The following is a 12,363-nucleotide window of genomic DNA, read 5'->3' as shown; positions in this document are numbered from 1 at the left end:
ACAAAGTCATAGGTTCATCTGGAAAAAAAAAAAAAAAAAAGAAAGCCCGCTGGAAGAGATACCACCAGGCAAAGAGCTCATTCCTGATTCTTTTTCCCAAGAACCAGTCAGGTAAATGACAGGTAGTTATTCACAGATAAATCCTTCAGGGTCAGAGTTGTGGAAAGGCATCTCTGTTGGACAACTATGTTCCCTCTCACTATAATCAACCAGCAACTGACTTTCTTCCTTCTGTTACTTTTTCTAACTTCTCCAGGTGGTCTCCACTCTCCCAACCCCTGCGCTCCACACATCAGACCCCAGCACAAGGGTACTCTAGGACAGGGGCCAAGAAGCCTGCTGAGCCTTGGGGATCTGCACCCTCTTTTCTAGCTGTACCCTGCATCCTGACAGTAACCATCTCCTTAGTGGGTGATGATTTCTCAGATAAGTCCGGGAGGAGGGAGGCTTCCCTGCTGTATTTCTGAGAGCATGTGAGGAGAGCAACAGGGATAGAAAGCTGAAAGGATGTACAAACCTAGAACAGTGCTACTTAGGAGGTCCATGAATCTGTGCCAGTCTGCAAGGAAGTAAGAACAAAAGTGCAGAGTGTTTCTAAACTTTTATAGCAAGTTGATAATGCCTATTAAATTTAATAACAAAAAATAATTTAAAAATAATTATGTCTTTATTCTCATTCTTCCAGTAATTCTGTTTTATTGTATTTTACCAGAGTATTGGTCCATGCTCTTTGGAAATCTAAAAAGATAATTTAAAAAATTAAACAAAACAAAAAATAGGTGCTTCACAGTAGATAGATGGCAACCATGGTTTCCAGCCTTGGCATGCCCTCTCTGACCCTGCCTTTGGTGTAGTGGGCAAAGCGCTGAGGCAGAAGTCAAAGGATCAGAGTGCTTGGCCTGGCTTTTTTATTTCCTTGGACAAGTTGTTTATCTGCGAGTTCCCTTTTTCTCATCTGTAAATGCTTCATGAGGACCCCATAAGATCTTAAATGAGAAGGTGTTTTACAAATAGTAAGGTGCGGCATTTAGTCCAGCCACCTCATACCCCTGGCGCAAAAGCAGTACTGGATCCTAGCACAATGGTTAAAAGCACAGCCTTTGCAGTCGAGCTGTCTGGATTTGGATCCTCCCTTCACAATTCACTAGATGGGTTACTTCAAGCAAGCTGTTTAACTTCTCAGAACCTTCATTTTTTTACCTATAAAGAATGAATCATTTTAATACCTACCTCATAGGGTTGTGATGAGGATTACTTGGGTAGCACTTAGAACAGCATGCAGAATATGGTACACAATAAATGGTAGCCAGTAGCATGATCTGATTACACCCTATTCTTGTCACTACATGTGATCATTGTCAGCTTTACCCATGTTCATTGTTCTCTCCTTTCACTGCTACATATCTCCATCATTTTTATCTTTCACACTTCATTTATCGAGTCCCAGATTGGTGCCTTCGTATTTCCCATTAATAATTGGTTATTGCTGGTGTAGAAGATACTATTGATATTAGAATATTGATCTATCTAGCAAATGTGCTCGACTCTCATTAGTTCTAACAGGTTGTCTAATTCTCTCGGCTTTCCATGTAAACAATAACATAATTTTCAAATATGCCCATTTTGTTTCTTCCTTAACAACCTGTATACTTCTTATTTCTTTCTAGGACTTACTATACTAATCTGGGATGTGATGGCAGCATCCTCATCTTGTTTCCTATGTTGAAAGGAACGCTTCTAAAGTTTCTCCTCTACTAGGTATGATATCTGCTGTTTTTAATGGGTAGTATTGATACAGGTGAAGGAGACCCCTTTATAAAGAATTTTAAATTTTTATCACAAATAGTGTTAAACTTTATTAAATGTGTTTTATGCATCTATACAAATTTTTTTTCATTTTTTCTCTGAGTGCATTAATATAATAGATGATATTTACAGATTTCCTGATGCTTAACTATTCTTGCATCCTGAGGATAAACTCTACTTGGTCATGACGTAATTTTTTTGTTGCTGTTTTGTTTAATACATCTTTAGATTTAGTTAATGTTTTGTTTAGATGTAGTTAATATTTTGTCCTGTAAATCTTTTCTTATGTTATTCCTCTCCACTTTTAATATCAATATTACAGTAGCTCTGTTACTCGAGTGGGCACATTCCCACTTTTTCTGATCCCTGGAATAACTTATAGAGGAAAAAGACTATCTTTTCATGAAAAATTTGATATGACTATTGACCTATAAGACTTTCTGGAACAAGACCTTATGCAGGAAAATGAGCTTTCAACCATCACTACAACCTTACATAGTCATTGGCCTATTCCATTTTCTTAGAGTCCAGTGTAGCATTAAAAAAAATCAAGACATCCGTTTACTCTCTGGCTTTCAGCCTTTTGTTATAGCACCAGCTTTCTCATAACACCATCCCTAAAGAACGAGGAACCAGACTTGCAGTTTTGCTTCTGAGTCTGCCATTCTTTAGACAAGTGAAGAAACTGAGACCGGGAAAGGCTTCCTCATCTGTTAAATGATTTGGACTAGTGTATCTTTAATGGTACTGTACATAAAAAGGATATTGTCCACTCTTGTCTCTTAAGAGCAGCAGTTAACTCAACTCAGATACAAATGAAAAAGATATAAAGAAAGAGAAGAGGAAGGGAGAGAATAACAGCTGCCAGATGGTTCCTGCCTGCCTAGTCCAGTACTTTTTGTTCCCTGGGTGATCCAATCTTCCATTTGGAAGAACTCTTCTAGATGCATTTTCACATAAAATCTCTTACTGGTATTTTGCCAGGAAGGTCTTGGCCCAGTTGGCCTTTGGTTTGTCCTGTCTTGAAAGAATGTCTCCCACCACCTTCCTGGGGGCTGTCTTGGACTTCTGATTTCCTGCCTGAGAAATGAACTCTTCCCTATTGATGATGATTAACAGCTTGAGTTGAAACTCCTTCTGGACATACCAAGTACCTGTACCCAGGGCTTAGCCTTGGCCAGGCCACCAGAGAAAAAAAATACAACAACAATAAAAGGAGGAATGTATTGTTTCCCTTGTTTGTTTATCAGGAAGCCAGTGACTTTTAGTATCATGAGAAGTGATTTTTGTTTCATTTAATGGGACTTAAAGTAGCCCACAAGAGAAATTATTGACATGATTCTAATAACAGTTGGGACACGTGGTGGGCAAAATTCTAAAGATAGTTCCCCAAGATATCTGTACCCTGGCTATTCAATCATACATTGATCTATATACTGGTATAAAGACATTTTTTCAGATGTAAACTTTCAAGTCAGTTGACTTTAAGATATGGAGATTATCTGAGCTGGTGTTTTCTCTGACTGGTAGCACAAGAGAATATCAAAGAGATTCATAGATTTGATGCATTCTTGCTGGCTTTGGAGCTAAAAGGGCTCATGTGCAAGAACCAAAGAGTGACTTCTAGAAGCTGAGAGCAGCCCTCAGCTGACACCCAGCCAGGAAACTGTGACCTCAGTCCTAAAACTGCAAGGAACTACACTGCACCAACAACCTGAATGTACTTGGTAGTCGATTCCCCCTAGAAACTCAGATGACAACTCAGCTCAGCACATATCTTGATTTGTGAGACCTCAGAAAGAGGACCCAGTTAAGCCACACCCAGATTACTGACACATGGGAACTATGAGAGAATAAATGGGTATCGTTTATAGCAGCTAAATTTGTTTCACTACAATGGAAAACTAATGCAGGACATCTAATGGGTACTCCCAAAGTGTACTTCCAAAGCCTACATCTCAGCCCTTTGCATGCATGAAACCAAGGTGGGCACACAAAGTTCCTGCTCCCCTCTCCAACCCTGAGCAGTGTCACCAACCTTTGCTTATGGGCTGAGGCTTCTGTGTGATCTTCTGGTTGCTGAGCTACTGGGAAGAGAACCACTTGACTTGCCCAGAGCTGGAACTTCTTTCAGGCTAATAGGAACAATCCCTGCTATTTTCAGAGAGCTGTGTACAAAATGCTTCCATTGTCATTGTTTCACAGAGGCCTCACAGAGATCCCCCCAGCTGAGCGGGTTTCTATCTTGATAGAAACAATTATATACTCATTTCATAGATGAAAAAAAGAGACCCAAAGAGGGCAGATGGCTGGCTCAAGGTCACAGAGCAAGCATGTTAAAAATATCCTGCTATATAACGTAACTTACATTGGGTGACTACTGGTGAATTCCTCAGTTGGTGATTTGCAAGACCTGAGGTTTTGCAGTTCTAAGCAGTGTACTGACAAAACCTGGTCATCCAGGCTCCTTCTCCTCATGTTTATCTGCACTTAATGAGTGGAGACGCGAGGATGCCTATGAGCCGAGATGTATCTGTTTAACATCTACAGTCACAATGCACCTCATGTTGCCCCTTTGGCTTGCAAGGCTCTTTGCCCAGCTTGCCACATGGCTGTCTCCCTCACTTCCTTCAGAGCTTTGCTCAGTGGGGCCTTTTCTCACCATCCTGTCTAAAATTGTAGTGCCCCTCCAACCCTACCTCATGTTTATTTTTTTCTCTATTGCAAGTACATCTGATATTCCACATGCTTTTATTTCTTTGTTGTCTATCTTTATGAGAACAGGGATTTTTGTCTGTTTTGTTGACTGCCTTATCACCATTACTGAATACATTTTCTGTCATATAATAGATACTCAATAAAATTATTCTTATTCTTATTACTACTATTATTATTATCATTATATCAGAGCTGGGATGGAAATCCAGGTATGCGTATAGTCAACCCCTCCCTCTTCTCTAATTACATGGCCACTTTGACTCTGTAGAAACAGAGGCTGTGTCAAGAACCAACCATCATATTCCCACTCACTTGGGATAAGGTAGAGGGAGACTGCTCCTGCCCCAGACCTGTCATTCCCGGAACCAGGACTGACTGCAGTGCCACCTTCTCTCCCTTTTTTTATGCAAAGTAATTTCTCAAAATGATGGCTCAGGCCCCAAGAGATGGGGATCTAGTAGGTTGTTCTGGCCCCTCAACAGGAAACCATGCTTGCATAATGCTTCCTTTTAAGAGGAGAGAACTAGGGCAGCCCTTTACTTCAGAGTAAGTTAGGGTCAGCCAAAATTAGAACCCAGACACAAAGTAATTTGTTGTCACTTTATCTGTAATAGCAAAAAATTGGACACAATCTAGATGTTAGACAATATGAACAGGGTTAAGAGAAATTGTTGCACATCATCTCCAAGGAATATTATGCAGCCATTAAAAATGATTATTATGAAGACAATGTTGTGAAATAGAAAAGGCTTACAAATCCGATTGTAAGTGAAAAGACCAATTATAAGACTGTAAATATACTGTAATTATAGCAATCTAAAAATAAATGCACACCTGTGACCAAGGCCTTGGAGGCAATGTGGGATAGAAAATGAGCTCTTATGGACTAGGATGCAGGGATTACGGGTGATTTTTTTTGTTTGTAAACATCCTGTAATGTTGTCTAATGGTGTCATAATATTGTTGTTACAGTAAATAACTACTGAGGAAAATAAAGGCAAGTCTGAAGCCTCTTGCTGGCTACAGCTGCCTTGGACGATGCTGTACACATGGTGGCTACTTACTGTCTAGTTTATGGTCACTATCATGAGTCATCACCCCTCCCCTCTACCTGAAAAAGATTCTGACTGCTCCTTGGTGTTCTCCATCTCAGTGAGTCGTGCCTCCCTCTTCCACATCCTCCAACCCTTCCGTCACTGGGTCCTGTGGATTTTGTCACATGAAGAGGTTCAAATCTTACTTCTCTACTTCCTAAGTCTAGGCCAGTGTTATCTCACACCTGAATTACAAACCAACAGTTCACCCAGCCTCCAGCCTCAACCCCACCAGCCACACAAGTGTTATGAAGTGCTTAAGGTGACCCACTAGGATGCAGGCTAAAAACACGTAAACATTCATTCAACTTTGTTTAGGTCATTTCCCTTTATATTTAGTTGTATTTTGTACACAGTGTATCTAGCTCAGTTGTACATGTTTATATGCTGTAGGTATATATTTTCAAAAATATTTTATTGATAGGACAGGTAACCAAAAATTTTGATTGTAAGCACCAACTAGATGTTTCTAAAATATTGTTTTGATTGTTTCTCTCTCTTGTTTAAAACCCTTCAGTGGTCTTTCACTGCCTGCAGCATAGTTTCCTACATAACCTGCCAACCTTTCCGGACCTGGTTCTGCTGACTGTTCCAGCACTGTCACCCACCAGCCCAAGTCCCAATTCTTTAGCCTCTAGGACCACCCTGCAGCCCAGAGAGGCTACTTTCAGCCTTTGTGGGGGCTGATCCAGTGGTGTGTGCTGGAGCCAACTCATAACAGGTCCTGACAGCTTAATGTATGCATCTCTTCCCAATTGTGCATTCAGCTGATGCCAAGTTAGTAGCTTAAAATGGGCCATTGTGGGATTATTTACAGCATGGAAATTGGAAAACACTACACATCAAAGGTTTCTTTCTTTTTTTTCCAGAGAGCTGATTGTCGAATATTTACCAGCACACCATTGAGCTGATCCCTCTTCTTGGAATGTCCTTTTTGAGACTCTTCACTGTGCCCTGCCTCAATATTTACTTCAAGCAACATACCATGCAGGCAGCTTTCCCTCACTCTCTTTTGCCCCTTCCTGCATTCATGCCTCCTCTCTATAAACTCCTTCGGGGTAGCAGTCTCCCTGTGTTCGTGGTACATAGAACTGTTCCAGGTGCTGTGTGTGTTCAGGGAATGTTTGTTAAAATGGAATGAAATTTCTGATACAGCTGGAAAACCTCCATGCCTATAGCTCCCGTGTGTCCTGGTGAGCTGATTTGGGAGAATTAAACCCTAGGGACAGCTAGAGCAGGAATTAGGAAATTTTCAGTCTGTCTGGGAAGTGGCCAGATTTACAACTCAGCTCAAAGAGCACGTGCCACCATCCTCTTCCTTGCTCAGGCTTCAGCTTTTCCCAGCATCTCTCAGGGACCCTGAATGGCCTACAGGCTGCTATAGGGAGTCAGTTCTCCTACTGAGGAAATGATCACTCATACCACATACCTGAACAAACAGCTGTTACAGAAACCATTGTGCCAGAGGCAGGGATTATAGAAATGTGTCCCATTAGATGGCAAACGGAAATTTGTTTTCCTTTTGCAATAATCACTTATAACATTTATCACTGCACAAGCAAGTTGGTACTTGAAGGATACATCTAGAGTCATTCTAAATATAGAACTTCAGATTCCAGGCTTCCCTGAAGGAGGAGAGGTAAAAGCCCTTTGGAAAGGAGAGCAGAGACATGTCAAGTCCTGCCAAAAAGATACCAGTGTGGTATATACGTGAGATCTGGGGATGATATCTGCCTCTCTGCTTCTCAGAGCAGAACCAAGAGACACAAACAATTTTTTTTTTCTCAAGGTATTAGCAAAAGCCTGACTTCTTACTGGGAAGTGGGAGAGGTAGAGATTAGCCTCTGGTTCAGGAAGGAAGGCTACCTTCTGGACAAGTTCTTGTGAAGACTCTGTACCCTCACAAAGGGCAAAGAATGACTGGCTTCAGAGATCCATAGGGAAGGAGCATACAAAAAAGAAAAAGAGAAAATATAGCCTAGTGTCCCTCTGACTGAAGCAAGAAGAGTACTGCTAAAGGCCCTACTCAAAGCTCAAGACAGCCTAAGGCTCAGGAGAATGGGTGAAATAGATTTTTGGTTTCTCTGGTCTCAAGAGAGACTGTGACATCCCAGAGACTTGGGTTTTCATTCTAGCCCGTCATTCATCCACTAGCTGGGTGATTTGGGATGAATTAATTGGCTTTGCTGAGCCTTAGTTTTCTCTGCATTGCAGACACAATGATATCTTTCATACAAGGTGGTGAAAACAAAGTAGATGTGATGGTGGATTTTATGTGTCAGCCTGGCTAGGCTATGGTGCCCTGTTTTTGAGCAAACACCTGTCTAACTGTTGCTGTGACGTTTATTTTTTTCATATGTGGTTAACATTTACAGTGAATAGACTTTGAATAGAGTAGATTATCCTCCATATTGTGAGTGAGCCTCATCCACTCAGTTGAAAGCCTTAAGAGAAAAACTGAAGTACCCCAAATAAGATGGAATTCTACTTTCTAGCCTCCAACATAGAAACTCTGCCTGGGTTTCCATCCTGCCAGCCTTCGCTATGGATTTGCCAGTCCTCACAATCACATTAGCCAATTTCCTAACGTCTCTCCTTACACACACACACACACACACACACACACACACACACACACACACACATCCTGTTGGTTTTGTTTCTCTGGAGAACCCTGTGTGATACAGTAGATGACAAGTATAAAGCACCTGACATGAACCGAAGCACAAAGATTGCACCCAAGGCATAGTAAGAGCTCTACCACCTAATAAATATATTCATTTCTGACCATCTTTACCCTCTAATTTGATAGCTTCTAATGTTGTCTTAACTAGCCTACCTTTACTAATTATGCAAGTCATCCGATAGGCCCCCACCTTAAATACTTTCAGTTTGATTATAGGCTCTAATTGTACATCTACTTCTATGGATCTTAAAACTGGATGCACATTATGATCATCTGGAAAGCTCTTTAAAATTATCAGTGCATAGACTCTATCTTCTAATATTTTGATTAAATTGATCTGGGATAGATTCAGGACATCCATAGATGTTAAAAGCTCCCTGGTGATTCTGATGTACAGCCAGTGTTGACAGCCAGTGATGTAGAAGATGCCCAAGGCCCACAACACTAATTATCCAGAAGCAAAGGAAAATTTGATAAGGATGCATCCTTTCATTCGCACATTCTGTTGTTCGCACATTCTGTTGCCAAATAAGTGCTCTTCCCCATCAATGAAGGGTACTACCCTCACCCAGTGCCCAAGTCAGAATACTAGGAGTTATTATCAATTCTTCTCTTTCCTTTACCCTTCTATCCAATTCATCAGTGTCCAAAACTCCTGCATCTGCTTCCTTCTCTCCAATTCCACTGCTGTTCCTAGTCCAAGCTCCACTATCTCTTTCCTGGGACACTGTATACTTCTGTACAGTCTAAATCCAATCAGGACAGTGAAACTACACAATCATTTAAACAGGAAAGTTTAATATAAATAATTATTAACTGGCAGTTTTGTAAGACGAAAAAGATCAAGAGAGCTCTAACACAACAATTTGACCATACTTAACACTACTGAATTATATACTTAAAATGGTTAAGATGGTACATTTTTAGCTTATACATATTTTATTACAGTTTATAAAAAAATACTCTCAGTGAAAGAAGCCAGACACAGAGGAACACATATTCTAGAAATGTCCAGAAAAGGCTAATCTATAGAGACAGAAAGTAGCTTAGTGGCTGTCCAGGGCTAGGGATGGGGATGAGTGACTTCTCATGGGCACAATGTTTCTTAGATTATGGAGATGGCTTCATAACTTTGTAAACTTGTTTTAAAATCATTGAACTGTACACTGAAAACTAGTTTTGTGGTATGTAAATTTTACTTTAATAAAGCTATTTTATAAAAGAATTATTAATTATAACAAGTGGCTGGATTAATAAGGGATTGGCTAGGAATGAGTAAAAATAACTCTAAAGAACATAGGAATCACAGATATAAGGAACCCCTAAGAGTGTCATAGAGTACCCAGTGAAAAACCCTGTTGTGAATATAAATTCGTATAGCCATTATGGGAAACAATATGGAGATTCCTCAAAAAAACTAAAAATAAAACTACCATATGATCCAGCAATCTCACTACTTGGTATATACCCAAAAGAAAGGAAATCAGTGCATTAGAGATATATCTCTCATGCATGTTTATTGCAGCATTATTCACAATAGAATGTGAATCAACCTAAGTGCCAATCAATGGATGAATGTATAAAGAAAATATGAGATATATACATAAACACACACGCATGCACACACACACAAAATGGAATACACTTCAGCCTTTAAAAAGAAGGGAATCCTGGCAAGATGGCCGAATAGGAGCAGCTTCAGTCTTCAACTCCCAGCGCCAGCGACACAGAAGAACGGTGATTTCGGCATTTTCAACTGAGGTACTGGGTTCATCTCACTGGGGAGTGCCGGACGATCCGTACTGGTCAGCTGCTGCAGCCCGACCAGCGAGAGCTGAAGCAGGGCGAGGCATTGCCTCACCTGAGAAGCCCAAGGGGGAAGGGAATCCCTTTTCCTAGCCAGGGGAACTGAGACACACAACACCTGGAGAATCGGGTAACTCCCACCCCAATACTGCGCTTTGAGCAAACAGGCACACCAGGAGATCATATCCCACACCTGGCCAGGAGGGTCCCACACCCACGGAGCCTCCCTCATTGCTATTACAGCAGTCTGTGATCTACCGGCAAGGCAGCAGCGAGGCTGGGGGAGGGGCGCCCGCCATTGCTGAGGCTTAAGTAGGTAAACAAAGCTGCTGGGAAGCTCGAACTGGGTGGAGCTCACAGCAGCTCAAGGAAACCTGCCTGTCTCTGTAGACTCCACCTCTGGGGGCAGGGCACAGAAAACAATAACAAAGCAGCAGAAAGCTCTGCAGACGCAAACGACTCTGTCTGACAGCTTTGAAGAGAGCAGTGGATCTCCCAACACGGAGGTTGAGATCTGAGAAGGGACAGACTCCCTGCTCAAGCGGGTCCCTGACCCCTGAGTAGCCTAACTGGGAGACATCCCCCACTAGGGGCAGTCTGACACCCCACACCTCACAGGGTGGAGTACACCCCTGAGAGGAAGCTTCCAAAGCAAGAATCAGACAGGTACACTTGCTGTTCAGAAATATTCTATCTTCTGCAGCCTCTGCTGCTGTTACCCAGGCAAACAGGGTCTGGAGTGGACCTCAAGCAATCTCCAACAGACCTACAGCTGAGGGTCCTGACTGTTAGAAGGAAAACTATCAAACAGGAAGGACACCTACACCAAAACCCCATCAGTACATCACCATCATCAAAGACCAGAGGCAGATAAAACCACAAAGATGGGGAAAAAGCAGGGCAGAAAAGCTGGAAATTCAAAAAACAAGAGCGCATCTCCCCCGGCAAAGGAGCGCAGCTCATCGCCAGCAACGGATCAAAGCTGGACGGAGAATGACTTTGACGAGATGAGAGAAGAAGGCTTCAGTCCATCAAATTTCTCAGAGCTAAAGGAGGAATTACGTACCCAGCGCAAAGAAACTAAAAATCTTGAAAAAAAAGTGGAAGAATTGACGGCTAGACTAATTAATGCAGAGAAGGTCATAAACGAAATGAAAGAGATGAAAACCATGACACGAGAAATACGTGACAAATGCACAAGCTTCAGTAACCGACTCGATCAACTGGAAGAAAGAGTATCAGCAATTGAGGATCAAATGAATGAAATGAAGCGAGAAGAGAAACCAAAAGAAAAAAGAAGAAAAAGAAATGAACAAAGCCTGCAAGAAGTATGGGATTATGTAAAAAGACCAAATCTACGTCTGATTGGGGTGCCTGAAAGTGAGGGGGAAAATGGAACCAAGTTGGAAAACACTCTTCAGGATATCATCCAGGAGAACTTCCCCAACCTAGTAGGGCAGGCCAACATTCAAATCCAGGAAATACAGAGAACGCCACAAAGATACTCCTCGAGAAGAGCAACTCCAAGACACATAATTGCCAGATTCACCAAAGTTGAAATGAAGGAAAAAATCTTAAGGGCAGCCAGAGAGAAAGGTCGGGTTACCCACAAAGGGAAGCCCATCAGACTCACAGCAGATCTCTCGGCAGAAACTCTCCAAGCCAGAAGAGAGTGGGGGCCAATATTCAACATTCTTAAAGAAAAGAATTTTAAACCCAGAATTTCATATCCAGCCAAACTAAGTTTCATAAGTGAAGGAGAAATAAAATCCTTTACAGATAAGCAAATGCTTAGAGATTTTGTCACCACTAGGCCTGCCTTACAAGAGACCCTGAAGGAAGCACTCAACATGGAAAGGAACAACCGGTACCAGCCATCTCAAAAACATGCCAAAATGTAAAGACCATCGAGGCTAGGAAGAAACTGCATCAACTAATGAGCAAAATAACCAGTTAATATCATAATGGCAGGATCAAGTTCACACATAACAATCTTAACCTTAAATGTAAATGGACTAAATGCTCCAATTAAGAGACACAGACTGGCAAACTGGATAAAGAGTCAAGACCCATCAGTCTGCTGTATTCAGGAGACCCATCTCACACGCAGAGACATACATAGGCTCAAAATAAAGGGATGGAGGAAGATTTACCAAGCAAATGGAGAACAAAAAAAAGCGGGGGTTGCAATACTAGTCTCTGATAAAACAGACTTTAAACCATCAAAGATCAAAAGAGACAAAGAAGGCCATT

The sequence above is a fragment of the Theropithecus gelada genome, chromosome X, assembly GCF_003255815.1.
Source record: "Theropithecus gelada isolate Dixy chromosome X, Tgel_1.0, whole genome shotgun sequence".
Lineage (NCBI taxonomy): Eukaryota > Metazoa > Chordata > Mammalia > Primates > Cercopithecidae > Theropithecus > Theropithecus gelada.
The sequence above is the reverse complement of the archived record's forward strand: the minus strand, read 5'-3'. Positions refer to the sequence as shown.